The sequence below is a fragment of the Balaenoptera musculus genome, chromosome 19, assembly GCF_009873245.2.
Source record: "Balaenoptera musculus isolate JJ_BM4_2016_0621 chromosome 19, mBalMus1.pri.v3, whole genome shotgun sequence".
NCBI classification, from domain to species: Eukaryota; Metazoa; Chordata; class Mammalia; order Artiodactyla; family Balaenopteridae; genus Balaenoptera; species Balaenoptera musculus.
In genome coordinates this window covers 47,674,379-47,701,656 of record NC_045803.1, presented here as the reverse complement: position 1 = coordinate 47,701,656, position 27,278 = coordinate 47,674,379, and the positions used below count along the sequence as shown (strand labels likewise).

Below are 27,278 nucleotides of genomic sequence, written 5' to 3'. Positions count from 1 at the left end.
ATTGAACCCGGGCTCCCTGCGTTGGGAGCGCTGAGTCTTAACCACTGTGCCACCAGGGACGTCCCTGCAATCTACAAGTTTTAATATTCATTCCTTTTATCTGTAAATCTGTGCTTTTGCCAATAGCACACTCTTAATTACTATTGCTCTACTGCAAGTCTTAAAATCAGGTAGTATTCCAACTTTCTTTTACAAAATTGTTAGGGTCTTCCATTTCCAATCTGCTAGATCACTTTTTATATTTTCCTGTTCCCTAAAGATTTTGTCAAGTTTATTTCATTTCTTTAACTCTTGTACAAAAGGATTCTATTGGACCCAATTTTAGTTTTTGAGTTTCTTTTTTGAAAAATAATATTTGTGAATATGGCTATGTCGTGACACTTATTCTTTTTTAGAAGTCTTTCAGAGAACAAAGGGAATATTTACTTTGTATTTTACAATTATATAGATGCATTGTTTGTAACTCTTAAGATACCATTTTTGTAGTTAACGTTAAGCTTTCACAGAACACAGTTGAAAATTCAGAATTTTTCCGTTTCTGCTCATAATGGCAAAGATAGGAACATTTTTTAAAAAATATTTATTTAGGCTGCGCCAGGTCTTAGTTGCAGCACATGGGATCTTCGTTGCAGCGTGCAGGCTTCTTAGTTGCAGCATGCGGGCTTCTTAGTTGCAGCATGTGCACTCTTAGTTGCGGCATGCATGCGGGATCTAGTTTCCCGACCAGGGATCCAATCCGGGCCCCTGCATTGAGAGCGTGGAATTTTACCCACTGGACCTCCAGGGAAGTCCCAAAGAGAAGAACATTGACAGAAGAATATACTTCACAATTTTATGAGTTAGAAGATAAACGTAAAGAGACAAATAGCACTGTAGACACATGTATTTTGGTATGGTATCCACCAGCTATATGTGGCTAATGAGCACTTAAAAAGTGCATTTGAGGTGTGCTGTAAAATACACATGGGATTTCAAAGACTTGGAAAGAGAAAAGAAATTTAAACTTTCTCAATTTTTACATTGCTTACATGTTGAAATAACATTTTGGACATATTGGATTAAGTAAAGCATATTAAAATTAATTTCACCTATTTCCTTTTTTTTTTAATGTGGCTACTAGGAAAAATTGCATATGTTGCTTACATTGTATTTCTGTGGGACAGCAGTGGTCTATACTCTAATAGTATAGAAGCAACATTTCAGACTGAGTCTTTAGATGACAATATCCTAGATAAACTTTCTGAAAGTTCAATTGAGTGAACAAACTATTTCTAAGGATAAAAATGAAATATAGTATTCTCAGTTATTCAGCAAGAAGGTCTTTATCATGCAGTATTTTGTGACACGTATCTAGAACACCTTCTTTTGCTAGAAGAATGTGTGACAGTGTTTGTACATCTTTTTTTTTAATATAAATTTATTTATTTATTCATTTATTTAATTTTTGGCTGCATTGGGTCTTCGCTGCTGCACGCAGGCTTTCTCTAGTTGCAGTGAGCGGAGGCTACTCTTTGTTGTGGGGCGCAGGCTTCTCATTGTGGTGGCTTCTCTTGTTGCAGAGCACAGGCTCTAGGCGTGCAGGCTTCAGTAGTTGTGGCACGTAGGCTCAGTAGTTGTGGCTCGTGGGCTCTAGAGCACAGGTTCAGTAGTTGTGGCGCATGGGCTTAGTTCCTCCGCGACATGTGGGATCTTCCTGGACCAGGGCTTGAACCCGTGTGCCCTGCATTGGCAGGCAGATTCTTAACCACTGCACCACCAGGGAAGTCCCTTACAACAGTTTTAGTTGTTTATAGTTTGAGAGTTGTTCCAAAAAATTTAACCCACCATTACCAGAAATGGATTACCGCATACGTATTTTTTAAAGCTTTTTTATGTATACCAGATTTAAGATATTATTGATTAAGCATTTTGCAAATAGAAAATATATGTGGAACTATAAAAATTAAATAGCTGGAAGTCACATTTTTTTTTTTTTTTTTTTTTTTTAAATTTTATTTATTTATTTATTTATTTTTGGCTGTGTTGGGTCTTCGTTTCTGTGCGAGGGCTTTCTCTAGTTGCGGCGAGCGGGGGCCACTCGTCATCGCGGTGCGCGGGCCTCTCACTGTCGCGGCCTCTCTTGTTGCGGAGCACAGGCTCCAGACGCGCAGGCTCAGTAATTGTGGCTCACGGGCCCAGCTGCTCCGCGACATGTGGGATCTTCCCAGGGCAGGGCTCGAACCCGTGTCCCCTGCATTGGCAGGCAGACTCTCAACCACTGCGCCACCCGGGAAGCCCTGGAAGTCACATTTTACAAGGGGGGACCTAAGAGTCATTAAAGTCAAGGGTAACGTTCATTTCAGTTTAAACACACACACACACACACACACACAACACAGATGAAACAAAATGTTTTTGTTATCTTTAGGGTTTTAAGTTAGTCAGATATGTTTGTGGCTGTAGGAAGTTGAGTGTTACCAGTGTGGAAAATTCAGGCTTGATATTAAAAAAAAATGGTTACCAAAACACTGATTGATGGCGGTTATAGTGCCTGGATGACAAAAGGTCACCCACCTCATACTCATGAGTTGTGACATGCTTGGTGGAAATGTAAGGTTAAAACTTTTACAACAACCTTATTTTGAAAATAGCTTAATCCAGTGATCTAAATTTATTTTAGGATTCAATTTTTTTTAGTGAGTCATTTTTCTAAGCTACCTTATATATATGCAGCAAAGCAGTTGTAATTTGACATTCTCTGGTCTAAATCTACAGGTGAGATGTAAAAGAATGTGATGTAATAATTTTGTTTCCTTCTACTAAAAACAAATTTTTCTTATTTTCTATTATATTTACATGCTCTGTAGCTAAGGAAATGACAGTTTTTCTTGACACTTAACAAGTGGCTTTGCTTGCCACTCCTCTTTAAGAATGTGGTTTATGGGAGTTCCCTGGTGGTCTGGTCTAGTGGTTAGGATTCGGCACTTTCACTGCTGTGGCCCGGGTTCAATTCCTAGTCAGGAAACTGAGATCCCATAAGTTGTGTGGCGCGGCCCAAAAAAAAAAAAAGAATGTGGTTTATAGTGTCGTTCTGGACTACACAAGCTAGGAATTAAGGTATTTAAGTATTATAGGAAGATCAAATATTTTGGTAATTTGCAGTAGGCTGAGGCTGTGATTCTTGGGTCTTGAGGTTAGTGGTCTTAAATTAGACATGTCTTTTCTTGAACAGCAAAACAAATGTTTTATTTTTTAAATTATTTTGACATTTTATTTATTTATTTATTATTTTGGCTGCACCGCACGGCACGTGGGATCTTAGTTCCCCGACCAGGGATCGAACCCGAGCCTCCTGCATTGGAAGCACGTAGTCTTAAACACTGGACCTCCAGGGAAGTCTCAAAACAAATGCTTTAGAGCCGTGTGTCAGAGACATGGCAGAAGGTGAATCAAATTTGTGTTATGGTGAAGGGATGCTTAACAGCTGGTACTTTTGTCTCCACTGATATTGTATCTTATAGTTGACACAGGCAAAAGAAATAAGTTAATAAATGTAGTTGTGCTGTAAGGAATGATACTTTTGCCCCTTACGTGATTTGATAACTGTGTGCCTTGTAACATGCTCACACAGTAGTTAAGGTCAACACTGATGTTTGCATTTTGCATGATGAATTATGTCTAGGTTCATTGTCAGCTGAGAAAGTCACTGTAAAGTCAAACTGGAGTTATTCCAAGCATTGAATAATTCAGAATGCTTTGAATTGCAAAATTGAGTGTGTTAATTTTTCCAGGCTATAAGATTTACGACATTTTTACATCAGTGATCTAGAACCATTGTTATGAAAACATAAGCAAGTTCTCTTCCACACTTGTCTTTCTGTTTAATATTTTTTGCTTTCTCTCTTGGCTCTTGCATTCTTGTACTAGTTGTAGCAGCAATTACTGCAAACCAACAGCAGCAAAACTCTGTTTTTTGTTTTGTTTTGTCTGAGAAAACAAGCATGGTGACTTCTTTCCAAGGCTAATTACATGTTATCCATGGGCCTTCCAGAGAGGCAGGCATTTTATTTTTAATAGTTCCACAAAACTCCCATTTGGTTTGTTTTGCTGTTAGACTATCACTGAAATCCCCCTCCAGGATTTCAGTACACTATAGCTGCGGCCAGGGATGTGTTAATAGAATTTATATGATATTGAGCTGTAAATTTAGTAGTTTGCCATCTGCGCATTAAAAAGCAAATGAGACTTCAAATAAGCAGGTTAAAATTTAGTAACTCTTCTAGGCCTTCTTGAAAATTGTGATTTAGAAGGCTGACAGATCCCATTGAGATTAGATAGATATAGGATATGAAAGTGTGGCTTGTTACTTTTGGAAGATGTAAGAGAGAAGTTGCTGTTAATGTGCTGTGGAAGTAAACAGGCCCATTTGCTAGAGAATAGAAAAATTAATGTCTTAAAATTACTATGTTCCTTTTCCCCATATCTCCTTAAATTTGATTGGGTAACTTCATTGCATTTAACATATAGAGTACATAATCCTACTGAATTTCTTTGAAAGAAAAGGGACCTTTACTGTGTTGTCATTACAACTTTAAATAAACATGGGCTAGATTAAAGAGTGGTAAAATTATTCTGTTTCTTTCACCTTTGTTTTATCAGAGTGAGATTTAAGTATAAAGTGTATGTTCCTCACTATGTCAGGAGTTATGATTCTTTTGTAATAACAGGGAGTCCTATCCAAACTAGCTTAAGCTAAAAAGATAATTTACTTCATGTAACTGTAAAGATAAGGTATAACACTGGCTTTGGGCTTAGCTAAATACTGGGCTCATCCTCTTAGCTGCGTTCACTTCTGGGCAGGCTTCCTTCACAGCCTCCACCTGGTGGCTGGCAAGGTGGCCAGAGTAGCTCTTATCCCTACACCTCCATCTGTGCCCACATTGTTTGCAATATTTTATTGTTTATCATTGTCCAAGTCCCTGAACCACTTAAGAATATTTTGGGGAGTTTTATTTCTGAGTGACCCAAATCAAAAACAGTTCTGTGTCCTAGGAAACTAATGTTTTGAATTCACTTCTTTCATTAGAATAAAGAGATACTTGTCAGTTTGCTCATTTCACATTCTAAAGAGTTGGCATCGTAGACTTCACTGAAATCACAGTGAGCCAAGCTAGAGCTGAAGGAGATGTTCATAACACAGGTATTTGAACTTACTGTGCTCCTTCCACCAAAACACAGAACAGAGGAGGCAAATAGCACACGCACGCGCTCGCTAGCATGCACTCTCTCTTTGTCTCTTTTAATGAAAGGCAAGTCCAAGAGGCCAGTGCTCATGTTCCATAACCCAAATTGTAGATCCCAGCTGTTAGTCCTCAGCAATGACTTTGACAACTTCATAGTAAAGTTTTGGTGTTTTGCTGATTTAAAGTTTTCAACCTCTATGCAATCATATTTCCCTATTTTAAAATATAATTTTAAACCTTTTCTAGTCAGAAATGTTGTGAGCATTCTATAAAAGCAAAAAAAAGTAAATGACATTTGGGTAACTTACACTTTATTTTCTCAACAAAAATGTGTCCCCTTTGTAACCCCCCCCACACACACTTTTTTGCCACTGTTACCATTTTTTATTTCATATGTTAAATAGTTGGAAAAACTATACCACATTATCTCCAGCTCATAGGTCAAGAGACAAGATTGGATCCCTGTGGAATAGGCTATGTCATTTTAGTCAAGACGTTCTCCTATAAAAAATTCAAAACACCAGATTTGAAGAGACCATTGAGGAGTCTGAAAGATTTCCTTAGATTATTTTCCTGGGCAAGGACATTTTCCTTTTCTTAGCTTCTTAGTTAGTTGTAGTTTTGCAGCACCTTAAACATTTTCTCCTCTGACGTTTACACTCTTCCTGTATTATAAATACTTTTCATCCACACCTCAGCAATATGTGTTGTTTGAAATAATTAACATTTAAATATTTCTATTGTTTCTTTAATTTTCTGCAAGCTGTTTTTATTTTCCTAGCATGGAGACTAAACTACGGTAAAGAAAAATTTTGTTGTATCTCCTACTTCCCCAACAGTTATTTATTATGTACTTTCTACATTGTAGGTACAAATCAGGGATACTCTTTCTGTCTCTCCGGAAATTTCTGTCTCATACAGTATGACTGTATGATATATGAAAGGCAGATTGGAACAGAACAAGGCATGGAGGCCACAAAAAAAAAAAAAAGAGAGACCTGCTCAGAGATTGTCATCTAGAAAATGAGGATTTGGATTAAAGCAATGACAGAAAGAAAGGAGATTGACTAAATCTAATACTGAAAAAAGATGACTAAGGAGAGCTTGTTAAAGGACTAAGGGGACTTTCAGGAGAAAAAGGAATCAAAAGTAAACCCAAAGTTCCATTGGGTATGTGGGCATTGCTTACTGGGGGAATGATGATGCCATGGTAGAAAAAGAATTAAAAATAATTTATGTAGATACTTCCTCTTCCAAGAGGTAGAGCTTAACTCCCCATTCCCCTCTTGAGTATGGGCTGAACTCAGTGAATTGCTTCCAAAGAGTAGAATGTGGAAAGGTGGAAGGGAGTCATTTTACAGTGGAGAAAGCTGGCAAACACTCCCTTGGCCGGGTGATCAAAGTTGGCATCATCAGCATGTATGCCCTTGATATGATGTGTTGAGAATGGCAGTTCTTCCCCAAAACCTATATCCTATGAGAAAAACATCACACTAACCGAAGTTGAAGGACATTCTACAAAATACCTGACCAGGCTTCCTCAAAAACTGTCAGGTCATTAGAAACACTGAAGCTAAGGAGATCAGACTAAATCCTGGATGGGAATAATGTTTGACCAAATATCTGGGCACCTGTTGGCCCAGTCAAGTTGACACATAATCTTGTGTCACTGTCCAAAACTAAGAGAGGATGGAGGGTTAAAGAAGATAAAGGGTTAAGGAGGAGAGAGTTGTTTTTTAAACATCGAAAACAGCAGAAAGCCAAAAAATGGGATAGAGAAGATGACTCTTAATGATAAAAATCACATGAAGCAGGAAATCAGGAAATGTGGTCTGACTCCTCATTTAAAAAGTGAAAGGAAGATGCACAGTCAGTGACAGAATGGATAATAGAAGTAAGTTAAATTTTCATTTTACAGTTGACCTTTGAAGGTACGGATTTGAACTGCACAGGTCCACTCATACGCAGATGTTTTTTCAGTAAATACTACAGTACTACATGATCAGAGGTTGGTTGAATTCGCAGATGTGGAACCACAGATACAGAGGGCCAACTCTAAAGTTATCCTCGGATTTTTGACTGTGAGTAGGGTCTGCGCCCTTAACTCCCCCTAGTTGTTCAAGAGTCAACCTTATTTTATCTGCCCCTCTCTTGGGATATCCCTTTTCTTCTAACTACTACAGTCCCAAAGTAGGGCCAAAGTAACTAACTTTGGGGGGAAAAACAAGTGTTCCCCCCACCCCCACCCCCCTGGCCCAAGAAAGAAAGCAGATTCTTCACATCCACTAAAAATGTCTTAGGTTCTCAAGTACTCAAATTTATGAATGTGTATCCATGGATACAAGGATAAAAGTCATATAGGTTAAAGTTAAACTTACATGTTATATAAAGCAGGTGCTCGGCGAGTTAACAAATATTATAAAATCCTAACTTACTCTTAACCTTTTAGGTACAGTCTTCAATAATATAGTTCAAACATTTATGCACACTCTTTCATTTTACTATTCATCCTTTATAATTGAATTCATGGAAGACTGGCTCTAGGCCAGAAAGCAGTAAATTAAATTTGAAATGCTTCTTTCTGCTAGTATTTAGCACTTGCATTTTTCCTCCCTTTTTTTCCCTCTAAGCCCAATAAAATATTCTAATAATTTCGCGATGATATGCCTTAAGAGGTGATACTGCCAAAGGTGAAATATTGCTGGGCAAGTAGTACCTCCACTCAGTAGCTTAAAAATTTGCCAGCTGGTAAACACAATATTTAAAATCAACATTTAAAATTCTCCTAGGTATGTAAGTATATAATGTATGAAAATCAGATTATGAAAGTTGAGAACCATCTGTAAATAAAAATGCAAATATTTTGAATTCTTAATTACCCAGAGTTTCATTGTTTTACTACTTTCTTTAGTGTGTGTCTAACATTTTAAAATGTTCTCCTGGGCTTTGATCTAGCAGTGTCTGCAAATTGTGTTCACCGTCACCCAATCACATGCTCTTAGAGTAGCCTATACTCCGTTGCTTCTTAGACCCTAATAGAGCTTCCTGCCTATTTTAGTACCTAAAACTCTCTATTATTAAAATTTCTCTCAATTGAGATTCTTACTGCTTTACTTCATCTAACTTACTATAAAATAAAATGGATAACTATCCAGTGAATAAATATCCCTAAAAATAAAATGAAACTCACAACTCAAATATTATGTAGTTATAGAAAAGTTTGTGATATTTGAGATAAGGATTTACAAATCTATTAAATCAGACCCTGGGTTCCTTCTAGTTTTGCTAACTATGCCAATTTTATGGGGGATTGAGGGAGAAATTGGTCAGTAGGAAAAGTATAGATTCACCCTACTGATTCAAGTGTGGAGGGTAAATCTTCCTCCTACTAAGTTAATAAAGTACTTCACTGTTCTGAACAGTGACAATCTGAATACATTTTCTTTATGAGAGTACGATTAAGTTAAATTTAAAGACATATTATTAGGGTTGTTCTTATAAGTTGTTCTTATCTGCCTACATAATGTAAACAGCCTACATACAGTTATACTGTTAGTTTTAGCTCTGTTTTTACCCCTTGGCTCCAGACTTTAGGTTATTTTCCATATAACCTGCCTAACAGGGTGCTCCATACAAAAATTGGTTAAATAAACATGCTTGAGTTAGCCTCAAACAAAAACATACGTTTTGTGGAGAGAAGTCCGTTTCTCCTAGTAAAAAAACTTTAAACTTTCTAGTAAAAGAACTTCTGGTATTTAAAACCAAGTTTTATAATGTGATAAAAATATTCAGTATTGTTGCCCGTTTCCATCATCTTGCTTTTCTCCTATAGGACTGTTTCACTTTCCTGTAGTAAAAGCAAAAGGGTATTTGTGTGTGTGTGTGTGTGTGATTTAGGAATTTAGAATTAACTCACCAGCTTATAATTGTCCTGTATGAATTGGTGACTGTTTTTTCTACAGAAATTGTTTCTATCCTAGGCTAATTGTTTCTGAGCCATTGCTCAACCTGTTTTCAGAATGGGAGCACATTTTATTAATAATTAGCTCAAGAAAAACATAATTAATAAAGTTAATATGTTGCTGAGTAAAACCATATGAAATTCCAAAGCAAAATACAAATATGAGTTTATGTGTTCCAGAGCGAGTTCCTTAGCATAAGTAAGTGATAGAAAGCCCAGGCATGATCCTAGTTCTAGCTGTACAAAAAGGAGCTAGCAGGAGAGTTTCTTCCTTGCCATCTTCTGCAGTATGTGAAAATTCTGCCACTGCTGCACTATATTAAGAATCTGGTTAACACACTTTTAACAGTTATCTTGGTGTTATGCATGGTTATTTTATACAGGAATGTAAAAATAGTGGCAAATCATTCTTTGAAGAATAGAATCACATTTTAAATGTATTGATGGAGTTAGTGATTTAAAGGAAATTTGTGCTAAGTTTTAAGTTTTTCGTTTTTGTTCTGTATGGCAAGTCCCTTCGCAACATGAATAACTGACCTATTTTATGTTTCGTTGTCTGAAACAAAGCCACTAAACAAGACAAGATTATGATTTGGAGACTTTGGTGACCTGATTCAGTTTTCAAAGAAGGAAAAATTGTAATTTGTGAACTTTTAAACTACCATAGTGATCATTTGATCAGTATGTGAGAATAGTCCATTTAGTTAATATCTCCAAGCACAGCTATAACTGTTTTTTAAATTATTTTTTTTCCATTTTACCACAAAATCCTATAAAATAAACTGAAGGAAATTGCATCTTTTTATATTAGCATCTCATCTTTATTGGGGTATCTATCAGTAGGTCCAATGTTGAGCAGAGAGCTAATTAAAGTGACAAAGCAATGATGTCGTTGAATTTGCAAGTTGAGGAAATGAATATTAGTAAGATCCATCCTATTAGAAAATAATTTTATTCGTGCACTTTGCCAAAGTTCTTGGGTATAACATAGTTCTTTCCCTGACTAGTCATTTTCATCCTGATTTAATGATGTCCCATCTGACTTTCAGTGACCAACTGATATTTAGCACTAATATATTCAGAAGAGTGTAGGAATCTCAACCCATTTATTGAAAAAATTCTGTCTTAAATATTTTCAAACAAAGTAGGGTTTAAATAAGTAATACTGAGGAATTGTACAAATTGGTTTTTATTCCCCAAGACTGTTTTTGTGAGCATAGTGATTCCCAAGTATCTCTTTAAAGATCATTTTGTGTTGTACCTGGTTCTTAAAGACTTATGTTACTGAGGTTTAGCATGGTTGTAAACTGTGTTGCCATGGTTAAGAATGTTGGATGCGGGCTTCCCTGGTGGCACAGTGGTTGAGAGTCCGCCTGCCAATGCAGGGGGCACGGGTTCGAGCCCTGGTCCGGGAGGATCCCACATGCTGCAGAGCAACTAAGCCTGTGCATCACAACTACTGAGCCTGCGTGCCACAACTACTGAAGCCCGCACGCCTAGAGCCCGTGCTCGGCAACAAGAGAAGCCACCACAATGACAAGCCTGCACACCACAACGAAGACTAGCCCCCACTCACTGCAACTAGAGAAAGCCCGCGTGCAGCAATGAAGACCCAATGCAGCCAAAAATAAATAAATAAAATGAATAAATTTATTTAAAAAAATAAAATAAAAAGAAGAATGTTGGATGCATATGCTTTGGGTTGAAGGGTTTTTTTGGTTTGTTTTTTGTTTTTGCTGCGCCATGCGGCTTGCGGGATCTTCGTTCCCCGACCAGGGATCGAACCTGGGCCCACAGCTGTGAAAGTGCAGAGTTCTAACCACCAGGGAATTCCCGTGGTTGAGGATTTTTAATAATCCCATGATAAATCTAGATGGATAATTTGTATCTTTGTATATGTGAGTCCTGCTATTATCAGATGGCTACTTCTATAAAAGAGCTGTTTCTTATACCAAATTATGGAATTTGGATATACAGTGAAAACTCAGCTTTTAACAACTACAAGAAGACCAAAATAATGGCAAAGTGTAATAAGAACTAGAATGGAAACTGCTATGGAGTCCATATTTTAAAGAATGTTCCAGGGGATTCCTTGGCGGTCCAGTGGTTAGGACTCCACGCTTCTACACTGGGCCAAAAAAAAAAAAAAAGAAAGAATGTTCCAGAAAATTGCCGTTTGTCTAACTAACACTGTTAAGCTAGAATCTGTCAAAACAAATTTTGAGCAAAGATAAAACAAGGTCCTGTGACTCAACCATGGACTTAAGTACAAATTAAGAGGGAAGATTTCTCTTAAGAAAGGGAGAATGGAGAACTCTCCCTGAATCTTTGCCTCTTCTGAGGTGTGGCTGCAACGACACTGTGAAGGCAAACCCCACAGGAAACTGCTCACATTCTTCTGGCCCTTGTGCTCAAAGTGACCCGGCCTAATTTTGATTTTTCTTTTTTTTAAATTTATTTATTTATGTATGTATGTATGGCTGTGTTGGGTCTTCGTTTCTGTGCAAGGGCTTTCTCTGGTTATGGCAAGTGGGGGCCACTCTTCATCGCGGTGCGCGGGCCTCTCACTATCGCGGCCTCTCTTGTTGCGGAGCACAGGCTCCAGACGCGCCGGCTCAGCAGTTGTGGCTCACGGGCCTAGTCGCTCCGCGGCATGTGGGATCTTCCCAGACCAGGGCTCGAACCCGTGTCCCCTGCATTGGCAGGCGGGCTCCCAACCACTGCGCCACCAGGGAAGCCCTGATATATATATATTTTTAAAATAAATTTATTTATTTATTTATTTATTTTTGGCTGTGTTGGGTCTTAGTTTCCGTGCGAGGGCTTTCTCCAGCTGCGGCGAGCAGGGGCCACTCTTCATCGCGGTGCGCGGGCCTCTCACTGTTGTGGCCTCTCCCGTTGCGGAGCACAGGCTCCAGACGCACAGGCTCAGTAGTTGTGGCTCACAGGCTTAGTTGCTCCGCGGCATGTGGGATCTTCCCAGACCAGGGCTCGAACCCGTGTCCCCTGCATTGGCAGGCAGATTCTTAACCACTGCGCCACCAGGGAAGCCCTGATATTTTTTTAAAGGCAGTTGTAGAGGAGACTGAGCGGTCCACCTTGTACACACCACCACTGCACTTCCACACTGGAGAATTAGCGGTGTATTTACAAGAAACCAGGTTTCCCTCCTCATTTTTTTTTTTTTCACACACACACACTGTATTTTATGTTTACAAGAGATAAATAAACTGACACCAAGCATTGTAACTGGATGACCACAACAAAAGCAACAATGATTGCAATTACCAAACACGAAACACACTCATACTATGTCATAATATTGACATTCAGTCCAGTAATCCTCCACTGTAACAGCTCCTTTACTTTGCAGTGAAAATTGATTTGTATATTTTTTGCCTCTGAGTCCTTGTGGGATTTTTTTTTTTTATTCAAACAGAAAGTCACAAAAATTATAATCATCCTCATCAGTTCACTCAGTCCCGTGTAATTAATTTTTTTTTCACCTCCTCATTTTTTAAGTGTGGTATAATAAAATATATATTTGATCTTTGTCTCCAATTCCTGGCACAGAGCTCCGAAAACCCTTGGAATTTCCTGAGTAATAGGATTTGTTACTTCATAACACGCCCCTTTCATTACACTTGAGTTTATGCTAATGAAGTGATTTAAGACCCCTAGATAGCCTGAGAATGGGCCAGCGGTCATCAGGAGTGATTAGAAGGTTGGAACGTTCAGTCCCACCCACCAGCCTCCAAGGATGGGGTGGGATGGCTCTCTGGAGACTGAGCGTTATAAAAACTCAAACTAGAAGACCTGGGGAGCTTCTGTGTTGTCGAACAGGTCAAGGTGTCAGGAGGTGACATGCCCTGTGTGGGCCTGAAGCTCGGTGGCGCCTTTCCTCACTTTGCCCTAGGCATCTCTTCCATTTGACTGTTCCTGAGTTGTATCTTTTATAATAAACTGGTAAATGTAAGTAAAATGTTTTCCTAAGTTCTGTGATTTTGTCTAGAGAGTTATTAAACTTGAGGAGGGGGTCATGGGGACCCTCAAATTTGTAGCCAAGTCAGAAGAATTACAAGTGTCCTTGGGACCTGAGATTCACGACTGGCATCTGAAGTAAGGGCAGTCTTGTGAAACCGAGCCCTCAACCTGTGGGGTCTGCCTTAACTCTGGGTAGTTAGTGTGACGATGAAAATTAATCAGTAGTCAGTATATGAAAGTAGTGGAAAATTTTATTTGAGCCAAATTTGAGGATTATAACTTGGGAAGAGCATCTCAGAAAGCCCCCAGAACTGTTCCTCCCATTGGAAGTCAAAACACAGTTACATAAGTCCTTTTAGACGAGGGCTATACATTAGATGACGTATTATTGACAGTTTACACAATCCAGATCTAAGCATGGCCCTTACAAGATCAAGAAGGAATGTTATCTTTTAAGGAGTTGTCTTGTTGATTTTAGGAGAATGTTGCTCTTTGCTTAGCTTGAGCAGGTATTTCTTCTGATGGGGGAGGTTTGGTTGATGCATAAAGCAGATACACAGTAGGCGGGGAGAGAGGAGGCCAGAGGGCAGAGAAAATTTTTTATGTTTAAATTTTTCTTGTCTTGCCATAGAATATGAATTTTATTTCACAGTGTCAGAACTAAATTGACACCCAGTTAACGTAGGAGAATCTGAGACCTGATATCACAAAGAGTAAGCTCTGCTTGGGACTTCCCTGGTGGTCCACCTTCCAGTGCAGGGGACGCAGGTTCGATCCCTGGTCGGGGAACTAAGATCCCACATGCCGCGGGGAAACTAAGTCCGTGTGCTGCAATAAAGACTCAGCGTAGCCAAAAAAAAAGCATAAGCTCTGCTTTGGTTTTGGATTTTTTGGTTTTTTGTTTTGTTTTGTTTTGTTAAAATTAATTAATTAATCAATTAATTATTTTGGCTGTGTCGGGTCTTCATTTCTGTGCGAGGGCTTTCTCTAGTTGCGGCAAGCGGGGGCCACTCTTCATCGCCGTGCGCGGGCCTCTCACTATCGCGGCCTCTCGTTGCGGAGCACAGGCTCCAGACGTGCAGGCTCAGTAGTTGTGGCTCACGGGCCTAGTTGCTCGGCGGCATGTGGGTTCTTACCAGACCAGGGCTCGAACCCGTGTCCCCTGCATTGGCAGGCAGATTCTCAACCACTGTGCCACGAGGGAAGCCCTCTGCTTTGTTTTTATGTGTTTAGTAGATTTTAACATTTGCATTAAAAAATACATAAGAATAAATTTGCTCAAAGAAAGTGTCAACTGAAGAAAAATGCACAACCTAAAAATAGTAAGTTATGTTTTATTTCGGGACCTTGCTGAAAGATAGCTCTGAGGAACTGTTCCAAAGAGGTAAGGGAGGAGCTAGGATATATAGGAATTTTTGCTGAAAAAGAGTCATGTAGTTGAACATCAAAAGATTACTGCTAATCACAAAAAAAAAACCCCAGACATTTCAAGTTAATGATTTTATTGCTTTTCTATGTATGGGAAGATGCTAGAGTCTGGGCTCGTTGAAATTATTTCTTAGATACGCGTCTTAACTATTTAGGGCCAGTATCCTGTTTTTTCTCCATCCTGAATTCCCCTTATAGCACACTGTGGCACTGTGACGGGGTGGGGGCTGCAGTGGCTGGTGGCTTGGTGGTGGCCACATTTGCTGTTTACTGGAATGACGGGCAACATTGTTTGTTTACTGGAATGGCAGGCAACATTCTTTGTCCACAAAAGTAAAGATCCAACTTAACAGAAAGAGATAATATTCTTCCTAGATTTGGAAGACCTGCAGATCAGTTCAATGCAATCACAGTCAAAATCCCAGCAGGCTTTTTTGGGGGGCTAGGGAATAGAAACTGACAAGCTGAGTCTTGCATTTATATAGAAATGCAAGTGAGCTAGTATAGCTAAAACAGCTGAAAAAGAGTAAAATTGGATGACTTGCATTACTTGTATTTCAGCACTTACTATAAAGATTTACTATAAAGTAACCAAGACAGTATGGTAGGGCTTCCCTTGTGGCGCAGTGGTTAAGAATCCGCCTGCCAATGCAGGGGACACGGGTTCGAGCCCTGGTCCAGGAAGATCCCACATGCCGCGGAGCAACTAAGCCCATGTGCCACAACTACTGAGCCCGTGCACCTAGAGCCCATGCTCTGCAACAAGAGAAGCCACCGCAATGAGAAGCCCGCGCACTGCAATGAAGAGTAGCCCCCGCTCGCCACAACTAGAGAAAGCCCGCGTGCAGCAACGAAGACCCCAACACAGCCAAAAAAAAAAAATTAAATAAAAAATTAAATTAAAAAAAGTATGGTATTGTCAGAAAGATAAACTTATAAACCTGGGGTTCACAAAATGGCTGTGTGTTTTGTAAGTAAAGGTTTAGTGAAACAAGGCTAAACCTATTTGTTTACGTATTCCCTAGGGCTGCTTTTGATCTAGTTACCAAATTGAGTATAACAGAGACTATATATGGCCCCCAAGCCTAAAATACTGTCTATTCAGTAGTTCAGAATAGAAAGTTGATAAATAGGTCCACATATGCCTGATTGTTACCTGAAAACTGATTTCACCTCTTGGTGGATGTTGAGCCAAAAGATACAACCAAGCCAAAGACTGGGAGAAGGAAGGATTTGTTACTTGCAACAAGTAAGGAGGAGAACATGGGAGATCTTTCCCAAAGCAGTGTCTCCCTGAATAGCAAAACTGGGGAAGTTTTAAGCAAGGGTACATGCATATTCATGAAGGGGCTTGAACAGAGGAGAATTCAGCATAGAACTGAGGCAGAGGTTGAGTCCAAGCTTTAGCTGATTAAAGTCATGAGGGTCAGAAAAGGTCAACGTTATAATTCCTTAGATTCTGGCCAGTCTGGGGTTCTTTTTTTTTTTTTTTTTAATTATTTATTTATTTATTTATTTTTGGCTGTGTTGGGTCTTCGTTTCTGTGCGAGGGCTTTCTCTAGTTGCGGCAAGCGGGGGCCACTCTTCATCGCGGTGCGCGGGCCTCTCACTGTTGCGGCCTCTCTTGTTGCGGAGCACAGGCTCCAGACGCGCAGGCTCAGTAATTGTGGCTCACGGGCTTAGTTGCTCCGTGGCATGTGGGATCTTCCCAGACCAGGGCCCGAACCCATGTCCCCTGCATTGGCAGGCAGATTCTCAACCACTGCGCCACCAGGGAAGCCCCAGTCTGGGGTTCTTAGCATGTAGTTGCCATTCTCCACCTGGATGGGACCTTAGTTCCTGTTGAACAGCTCAAAGATATGTATCAGATTGTCATTTATATCCCTTAAGAAGGAACTAGGACTCTGTTTTATTGCTGAACTATTGTTTCTTTCTTTTTTTTTTTTTTAATATTTCTTTATTTGGTTGTGCCGGGTCTTAGTTGTGGCAGGTAGGCTCCTTAGTTGTGGCTCGTGGGCTCCTTAGTTGCCGCACGTGGGCTCCTTAGTCGTGGCATGCAAACTCTTAGTTTCGATATGCATGTGGGATCTAGTTCCCTGTCGAGGGATGGAACCCAGGCCCCCTGCATTGGGAGTGCACAGTCTTAACCACTACGCCACCAAGGAAGTCCCTGAACTATTGTTTCTTGACTGCTTTTCCTCTGTTCCTGCATTCCTTTGTTCACTTAGGATCATTAATTGCTGAGACCTGTTAAGGGCAAGCATTGTGGCCTGGCTTAGATTATAAAATGGCTTAGGCCTAAAATGGCTTCTTTTATGTCAAAAAAGGCTGTATCTGGTTCTTTCCCTCCGGGGATCCTATACCCTATCTGCCTACATGATCAAATGATTTTCAACAAAGATGCCAATCAAAAAGGAAAGGATAGTTATTCAAGCACAATTTGTTGAGGAATCTGTTGTGTTTATAAGGGAAAAAAAATTAACTTCAGCCTTACATCACACCTTCACAAAAAATAACTTGAAATGGATCATAGATATAAATTTAAAAGCTTGTTAAACAAAATTGGACTGAGTAAAAATGTAAAGATCTTACTGGCCTTATTCAGTGATTCATGAATAGGGCAGCATCCCATCTAGCAAATAGAAAGGAGCTCTGAAGAGCTATACAAAATGGGTGGCTTTTATAGGTGAAAGGGGACAGAAAAAGGAAATTTCTAGCAAAGAGTGTGTGGTTTCAGGCAAGGTCACCTTCCTTTGGGGGACAGAAGGGGTCTCGGGCAGATTACCTCACTAGTGCTGACCAGTAATTAATCAGATTGACTGGTTAAAGGTTACATTCCTGGTAAAGACTGAAACTGCAGTTAGGTTAGGTATTAAGTCTTGATTTGCTGATGTGGGGCCATTTTGGGCCTGCTCTCTCTTTTTTTTTTACAAGCTAAAAATAAAAATTCTAGAAGAAGATACAGAATATTCATCAACTCGGAGTAGGCAAAGATTTCTTAAGACATAAAAGCACTAACTATAAAAAGAAAAAATGGATAAATTTGATTACATAAAAATTAAAATTTCTGCTCTTTAAAAAGCACTATCGGGACTTCCCTGGTGGTGCAGTGGTTAGGAATCCACCTGCCAATGAAGGGGACACGGGTTTGAGCCCTGGTCTGGGAAGATCCCACATGCCGCGGAGCAACTAAGCCCGTGCACCACAACTACTGAGCCTGCTGTCTAGAGCCTGCGAGGCACAGCTGCTGAGCCTGTGTGCTGCAACTACTGAAACCCATGCGCCTAGAGCCCGTACTCTGCAACAAGAGAAGCCACTGTAATGAGAAGCCCACGCATCGCGACGAAGAGTAGCCCCTGCTCGCCGCAATTAGAGAGAGCCTGCGCGTAGCAACAAGACCCAACACAGCCAAAAATAAATAAAATTGAAAAAAATAAAAATAAAAAAAATAAAAAGCACTATCAGAAAACGAAATGGCAACCACAGACTAGGAGAAAATACTTGTAAAACATATATCCATCATATGACGTGTCTAGAATAAATCAAGAAGTCTTAAAATTCAATAATAGTAAACTCAATTTTTAAAAATAAAAAGATTTGAACAATGCTTTACAAAAAAAGGATGTTAGTGGCCACTTATCACTTGGAAAAACTCTGTATATCATTAGTCATCAAGGAAGTGCAAATTAAAACCATGAGATACCACTTACTATCCACTAGAATGGCTAAAATTAAAAACATGAGCAATTGTTGGCAAAGAGGTGGAGCAACTAGAACTCTCATGCATTGCTAGTGGGGTGGGTTCTAAATTGGTGTAACCACTTTGGAAAACTGTTTGAATTAAAAAAAATTTTTTTTTTATCGAGGTACAGTTGATTTACAATATTATATTAGTTTCAGGTGTACAACATAGTGATTCACAATTTATGTAGATTATACTCCATTTAAAATTATTATAAAATATTGGCTGTATCCCCTGAGCTGTACAATATAGCCTTGTAGCTTATTTATTTTATACATAGTAGCGAATTTTCTTATATTTCAACATACACTTAACATATCCAGAAATTCCAGCCTTAGATATTTACCCAAAGTATACCTCGAAGTTTATTTTTAAAAAGAATTTCATTAAAAAATAATAAATAGGGAATTCCCTGGCAGTCCAGTGGTTAGGACTCTGCACTTTCACTGCCGTCAGCCTGGGTTCAATCTCTGGTCGGGGAACTAAGATCCTGCAAGCCACATGGCACAGCCAAAAAAATAAAAAATAAAGAAAAAGAAAAATAATAAATAAACAGCATCTCTTTTGCAAAAGTAATTTGATCACGTCTATCCCCTGATTAAACTCTTTTAACACTTTCTCATTACATTTCAAGTAAAATCCAAATTCTTTCCTGACTTCTTTTTGAATGTATTTTCTGCCACTTTACTTTTCACTGGGCTTTGTCCATACCTGCACTCCTTAGTTGCTAAAACATGCCAGACTCTTTCCAGTATGATGTTCCTTCTGCCTAGAATACTCTCCATCCACCCCCACCTTCCCCACCCACTTGTTCATAGCTACATCCTCTCTGTTTAGATCTAGGCTTAAATGACATCTCCACAGAGAAATTTTTCCTGCCCTCCTTACCTAAAGTAAAAATTTCCACTGTTATTCTTTATTCCCCAGTTTCTTTCACGACAAAATTTGCCATTATTTTAGTTGTCTGCCTATTTTTTCATTGTTTATCTCATCCTCTCACATGAAAGCTCCACAAGGGAGTGCCCTTGTCTGTCTTGTACAGCACTGTGTCTCCATCACCTACCTCAGAGTTACCTGGGCTTTGTGAAGGAGTGAACATTGTTCCCTAAGCCTGAAATCTCTCTTCCTTCTCATCTATTGTAATTCCCCCCTCATCTTTCAAGGCCCAGCTCAAATGACAGCTATTCTTCAAAGTCTTCTTCCACTCCTTGTTTAATTCCTTAGTGTATAAGTTAGTGTTTGTACTACACTAAAATGTTTTCAAAACTGGTGAAGGGAGACTTCCCTGGTGGTGCAGTGGTTAAGACTCAGCGCTCCCAATGCTGCTGAGGCATTGGGGACCTCAGGGGTCCTGGGTTCGATCCCTAGTCAGGGAAGTAGATCCCACATGCATGCCACAACTAAGAGTTCTCATGCCACAATTAAGGAGCCCGCCTGCTGCAACTAAGGAGCTGGTGAGCCACAACTAAGGAGCCTGCCTGCCACAACTAAGACCTGGCACAACCAAATGAATGAATGAATGAATGAATGAATGAGTAAATTAAACAATATTAAAAAAAAAAAAACTGGTAAAGGAACTTAGAACCAAAGCAGAGGTTGAACACTGGCTTAAGCAAAAGGACCTATAACTTAACGGAGTTCATATCTTCCAAGTCAAGACATTTGAAGGAAAAGACGGTGATCTTTGGTGGAAAATATAGTCTATTTTCCACTCCTCCAAACTAGGTCATAGCAGTGTCTTAAACTATACACACTTCAAACTTCTTTGGTTAAAACTTAACTCCTCAGGAGGATAGGTATAGGACTGGTAAGAAAAGAAAAACTGGAAAGGTGTTTGCCATTTTCTTTTAGTTGTAATTAACTTCCTGTTCTAGGCTAGCTTCTGTTGTGCCTACTTGGACGAATGGGTAAAACTTTTAAGAGCCTGCAGGTGAAAAAAAGTAGTTTTAAAAAGATGCCTTCCCCTTCTTCCTCCTCCTTTCTCTCCCCAGTAATTCTCCTGGTACATGATTTACCTCATTCATTTGAAATTAGCCTTTGCTATGACACCTGAAGGTGAGCCCCTATGCCCCCGAACACACACACGTGCACACAAATCAACCAACTGACACTTTAAAGTTGTATTTTCTTTTATTAAAAAAAAAAAAGATACAGCATTTGAAGGGATGAGAAGATACAATTCTGTAAAACCCTAAAAGCATTTCTCAGATAATCCTGTCATAGTCCTCTGATTAATTTATAACTTCTAGGCATTAATATTCTCAAGAAGTTACAACAGCCAGTATGACAGAATAAACCAAAGTTGCTAGATTGCTTTTCAGCCGTTGTGATCTGTATTTGGCATACTTTGTCTTTCTCATATCGAAAGTCCAAGTACTGTTATTACTTCAGTGGTTCTTAAACTCGAGCATGCATCAAATCACTTTGAAGCCTGGTTACAACATAGATTCAGTAGGTCCAAGAATTTGCAGATGCTGATATTGATGTACTTCGAGAATCACAGTAGCTTATATGAATATTCCTACATATTTGGGTTGCCCAGACAAAAGCCCTCTTTAGGTGAATGTTATTTGAGTTTACGATTCACCTTAATCTAGATAATTTGTGTTTATTGTTGTTCAAGGAATTGAATGGGCAGGAAAGTGGAGTTCTCATAATTTTAGATTTAACCTAGTCCTTAAAATTTTTCTTGCCTTATGTAAGGCAGTTCATAAAACCTATCTTGTCATCTCAGGCCAAACTAAAAGCTATTTTTATTACGTATAATTAACCTAATTCTCAGAAAAGGAGCAGGCGTGGGGGAATGGCCAGCATTGAAACAAGTGTGGAAGCTCTCAAAAATTGCTTTTCTGAAATTAATGTTACCAGCCTCAATATAGCATTTGAAGTTGTTGTTTTTAGAATCTTGAACCTAGTTACTCAAATCTAGGGCTGAGTTTGTAAGGGTTAAATAGTTTGTCTGTGGATTCAACATGAATATTTCCAAGGTTGTCCTAACTTCAAGCATTAGATCAGCTTATTTGAGAAGTTGGAGGTGTGTTACTGTGCAAAAACTTGGAGAAGTAGTTAGAGAGAAATATAGAATCCATCCCATTGGTGAACCGTCTTTCAGCTTCTCACATCTACTGCCCTTGTTTGATGTTATCACAGCATAGTATTCCAAAAGCTGTTACTATACATAGCATCTTTATGTTTATAGTATAACTATGGAGAAGTTCTGTTTAAATTTTTTTTTTCAAAGAATTGTTGCCAAGCTTATTCCCCATCTTTTGACTTTTGTTTAAATCTTTGTCTTATTTCGAAGGCTGAGAGCTGTTACCCAATTGAGCCTTGAATTATAAAAGTCCAATATTTTTGAAATCGTAAAATTAAAAAATCTTTTTTAATTAAAAGATTCTTATGTTTTAAATTTTGGACTTATCACGTCTTATGGACCAAAATAGCACATTCAGTTTTTGGCAGCTTCTGTCCTGCCCATGCCAATAAAAGCAGCGCCATATGGTGTGACTGCTGTCCCACTAGGAAACCCACACCCTGTGGAGACGTTGCCTGCCATGAAGCAGAGCCGCTGCTCCCCATATGCTTATCTTTTTAAGCCAACATATTGACCAGGATATATTAAGATTCCAGGACATCCTATCAGTTGAGTCTTGTAGCCCTCTTTCCTACCAGTTTTAACATTTGACCACATTATGAAAATACATACTCAAAACTTTATGGAATCTCCTACCCAGCCTCAGAAAGAAGCTTTTGAATGACTACTGCAAGAAACGAAAATATGTACCTTTTAGAATACAGTCAGTAAGTGTTTTAGTGCTCCTTAACTGCCAGTACTCCTCCACAGCTATCTCCTCTCTCGCTCACCCCCCTCCCCTGACCAAACACCCAGAAGGAAAAGGGTTTGCAAATATTAACCTTAGGTGTTGGTGTAAGTGTAGGAAGATGGGCTGAAAGTTGTAGTTCTCTGTGATGGAAAGAGTTTAGAATGTGACAGAACGAGGGAATAATTGCTGTTCTACTCACTTCTGTGTATTTTGTCCTTTGTTGAATAGGTGTACAGTGTTTTCCAAATAACCACCCTCTGCTGCCTGTTCTTTGTCTTTTTTATGCTGGAGCAGCCATTTAGTTCATTGTAACCTTCATCCAAACATTTCTCTACCTTATAAAATTACTGTTAAGGCTTTCCAGTATAAAATTATCTAATTCTTCTGAAAATAAAGGCACACAGCTAAGTTTTGTTCATCATATAGATTATGTCTGTAGTTTTCAATAACTTTAGTTAGTTATTCTTGAAACATATATTATTGAGCATTTACTGTGTTAATTGTATTGGGCAATGTGTATATGGAATAGACAAAATTCCACCCTCCAGAAACAGATAAGCAGGTTATAATACAGTATAATGCTTTACTGAAAAGATATACAGTATACTATGGTTGTATCTTGAGGCAGCTCCTGAAATTAAAATTTCTAAAGACTCAAAGGAAAATATAAAACTTTGGTGTTACAGCGAAGTGCTTATAAATGTTATTGCCTGGTCTGTCAAAAAAGTGCTTAAAGCTCAGAGAAATTTATAAGGCTGGTTCAAGCTAAGTGACAAATAACTGAAAAATATCTCTTTAAATATTTTACAATATTTCTAAAATTTGAACATCTAATAGTCATGTGCGATTTTTCATTGTTAAAATTTTGGGAAATTATATTTTTAATTTGAGTATGGTGAAATGTTTTGTTAGTAATGCATATGCCTTATATTTAAATTTCTAGAATAAGAATCTACAGGTATCTTACATTTTGAGGTGTTACTAGATAGGAACGTGGTTTAAATCAGTGTTTTTCAGCAGGAATACTTTTGGCATTTTGGAGGAATCATTTCTCCTTGTGTAGTACTGTCCTATACATTGAAGGACATTTAGTATACTCAGCCTCTTTTTATATTTTTTATATTCATATAAAAAGTTGAATGCCTTCTTACAACTGTTTGACCCAATAACATTGAGGCTGCTTTTGTTACGTATAAGTGAAGACCAGTATGTATTTCTGATTTACTGTTTTTAAAAGCAGTAAATGACAGTTAAAACATTGCCCTCTAAATGCTACTGTTTCTCCCCCTCCCAGGTTGGTGTGATAAAGAAAAATATCCCTTCACATTTCCAAATGCACCTTGTTGGGAGTTGACCATCTCCTTATTACATAATACTTTCGCTTTCTGTACATGTGTACAAAATTTTACTTTCTGAACTTAAGAGAGTTGCCCTGAACTTTAATAAATAAGACATCTCTCTTTCTTTTTAAAATTAGAATACATGCTTAGATATGTATGGGAAGGGTTTCCAGCTGGCTTGGTGCAGGAGCGTATAATTTTGTTTACTGTAAAGCTCAGCAAACATTTTCTCACACTAGGGACAGTAGCCACATCACAATGTGGAAGATGCAATACTCAACCTGATCTTTTTTTTAACAGCTTTATTGAAGTGTATTTTACATATCACAGAATCCACTCATTTCAAGTTTACATTGATTTTTAGCAGCTTTACTGAATGGTGTAATCATCACCATAAATCAGTTATAGAACATTTTTATCACCCCAGAAATATGTCTCGTGCCCATTTACAGTTAATCCCCATTCATTCCTTTACGTAGACTCTACTAACCTACTTTATGTCTCAAAATCTGCATTTTGGGACATTTTATATAAACGGAATCATCAGCATGTGACCATTACCTTCTTAAAACATTTCTCTGTGGCTTCCCTATCAGACTGTTGTTTTTCACTCACCTCCTCAGTCAAGGGCTTGAATGTTCTATCAAGGGTTCTGTTCTTGCTCAGACTAGGTGATTTCATTCTGACCTAAATGTGATGATTACCCTATCTCTATCACTAGCCTAAATCTCTTTCCTGAGCTCCAGACACATATTGCCAACCACACCTGCAGGGTATGTCCACAGGCACCTCAGTCTCAACATCTGTGAAACTGAGCTCAGTACCTGCTAATACAAGCCTGCTGGGCCTGAATTTCACTTTTCAGGGAAGGTACCACCTTCCACTTTGTTCCCCAACTTGTAAAGTAGGGCAGCCATCATCCTTCATTCTTCTCTCCCTCACTTCCACATCCAATAAGTTACCAACTCTGAAATTACCCTTTAAATACCATACACGCTGAATACAGTCAACCTGAGTTTAGGTAGCATACGTATGCCATGTGGTTTGGGTCAAGAATCTGTAGAGATTCTAAGCAAGATCAGGCCTTAACAGGAAGTGTAGTAAATTTTCACCCATTTTAAGTTTTGAGATTCACAAGAATAAACTGAGCACACTTAGTAACAAGGTATCTTTAAGAAGTTTCAGAATTCTTTAATTTTATTATAATTTTATTTTAATTTTTCTTTAAGTTTTTTTTAATAAAAGTTACACATAATTTAAAGAATCAATGGATTCTACAGTGTTTCTTTTTTCTTTTTTCCTAAATAAATAAATAAATTTATTTATTTATTTATTTTTGGCTGTGTTGGGTCTTTATTGCTGTGCGCGGGCTTTCTCTAGTTGCTGCGAGTGGGGGCTATTCTTCATTGCGGTCCACGGGCTTCTCATTGCGGTGGCTTCTCTTGTTGTGGAGCATGGGCTTCAGTAGTTGTGGATCGCAGGCTCTAGAGTGCAGGCTCAGTAGTAGTGGTGCAAGGGCTTAGTTGCTCTGTGGCATGTGGGATCTTCCCCCACCAGGGATCGAACCCGTGTCCCCTGCATTGTCAGGCGGATTCTTAACCACTGCACCACCGGGGAAGTCCCCCCTTTTTTAGAAAAAAAAAAAATTTATTTATTTATTTATGCTGCACCCGGTCTTAGTTGTGGCACGTGGGATCTTCCTTGCCACGTGTGGGCTTTTCGTTGCTGCATGTGGGCTCCTTAGTTGCAGCATGTGGCCTCCTTAGTTGCAGCATGCAGGCTTCTTAGTTGCAGCATGTGGGATCTTTAGTTGTGGCACACGGGATCTTTAGTTGCAGCATGCGGGATCTAGTTCCCTGACCAGGGATCAAACCCAGGCCCACTGCATTGGGAGTGCAGAGTCTTAGCCACTGGACCACCAGGGAAGTCCCTACAATGTTTCTTAAGGCATGTAGCAATCTGTATTTCCCCTTATAATTTTTTTTTTAATTAAGGCTAAAACAGAGATTGTTTTGGCTTTTACCTCCCCACTCCCAGATACTCTAAGTAAAGTTTTCCATTTTCTATAGAACAGAAGAATAATTTACAGTTTTCTCACAAAACACAATTGGTACTCGCATAACAAATTGAATGTCTGTTTGCAGTGGTTTGACACAATTAAGTAGAGGCAGTTTCCTGTTCAGTAAGTAAATAAAAGAGTAATGTTTTATAGCTTTACAAAAGAGTAAAGTTCCTTTCTATTTTATTTAGCAGCAAATTTTAGTTGGATAAAGAGCATTTTAAATTTTATGTAAAATATTTGTTGACTTAGATTTTCAGGGTCCTCATCACAAAGACTGAGTGGACTTTGTGAAGAACATAGTGGAACACGGGATAGAATTAGAAATGAATTGTGAGACTTCAGTAGAAGCTAGCAAGAATGTCTTTTCTAAGCAACTGTTAAGAAGCTAAGGAGGGCTTCCCTGGTGGCGCAGTGGTTGAGAATCTGCCTGCCAATGCAGGCGACACGGGTTCGAGCCCTGGTCTGGGAAGATCCCACATGCCGCGGAGCAACTAGGCCCGTGAGCCACAATTACTGAGCCTGCGCGTCTGGAGCCTGTGCTCCGCAGCAAGAGAGGCCGCGATAACGAGAGGCCCGCGCACCGCGATGAAGAGTGGCCCCCGCTTGCCACAACTAGAGAAAGCCCTCGCACAGAAACGAAGACCCAACACAGCCATAAATAAATAAATAAAAATTAAAAAAAAAAAAAAAAAAGAAGCTAAGGAAAGGGGTTTTTCTTTCCATATAGGAGATGGCTTTCCCATTACTTCCTCTTCCCTTTTGAATTATTTTTGTTTGTTGTCCTAGGGAGATAATCATTTTTTGCTCTTAGTTCTGTCTCTCTCTGTCTCTCCTCCAGATCTAATCCATTGGTGTTTATTCATATGAAATTTTTTCCTTAGTCATTTCTAAAAGCTTCACCTGAAGGATGAGCAGTTTCTCCTGAGGGAATTGGATTTAAATGAATAAGGGTGATGAATTCCTTTAAAGGTGCGCAGAGGAACTCCAGAAATGTAATTCTTGATAATCCTTTCCTTCTCCATCCTAGTGCTATTCCATCAAGAATCCAGAATAGTGGATTTGGTTTTCTGAGAAAAGTGCTCTTTGACATCCTTATTTAATAATTTCTTGTCCTGTCCAGCTTAAATTCATTGCACAGTTTTGGTCTTAATTTGGGGGTATCTTAGGGAATTGATGTTAAAATGAAAGGCCTGAAAAATAGACCAAAAAGGAAGAAGTTTGGGAGAAGCTGTTTATTTCATTGTGACCCCAGTGATTGACAGCCTGCCTTTGGAAGCTTAGAGATCAAATAGAATTGCTGTCAACCAAATAACAAATATTTGTAGAATGCCAGTGTGTGCCTAGTATTGTGTAGCACAGGATGTAATTACTGCCTTCCAGGAACTTCCTTAAATATAAGTTATCTGAAGAAGAAAATTTTTGCCAGAGACTTGTGGAGGTTTGTGATCAACCAAGAATTTATTAGGATTTTAATATTTTTAGGAAGATTTTCAGGATAGATATAACTTGGAGCCAAAAATTATGTTTCATTGCTTGCTCTGTGATGTCATAGTTGCACCAAGTAAGAATTAGAACATAGATTTGAAATTCTTACTCAATATCAGATTGAATAAAGGTATCCTGCAGCAGATATTTTTAGAATGGAGGATCAACTGAAGGGCCCAGGTTCTCATGCAGAAACTGATATTGGGATACTGACTTTAAAACTTTGAATT

At 38.9% G+C, this 27,278-nt stretch overlaps 1 protein-coding gene across 2 annotated transcripts in view; it reads left to right on the top strand.

The window, feature by feature from the left end:
• GLG1 (golgi glycoprotein 1) overlaps positions 1–27,278 on the top strand; it is a 157,090-nt gene that overhangs the window by 34,489 nt on the left and 95,323 nt on the right. The window lies entirely within an intron of this gene.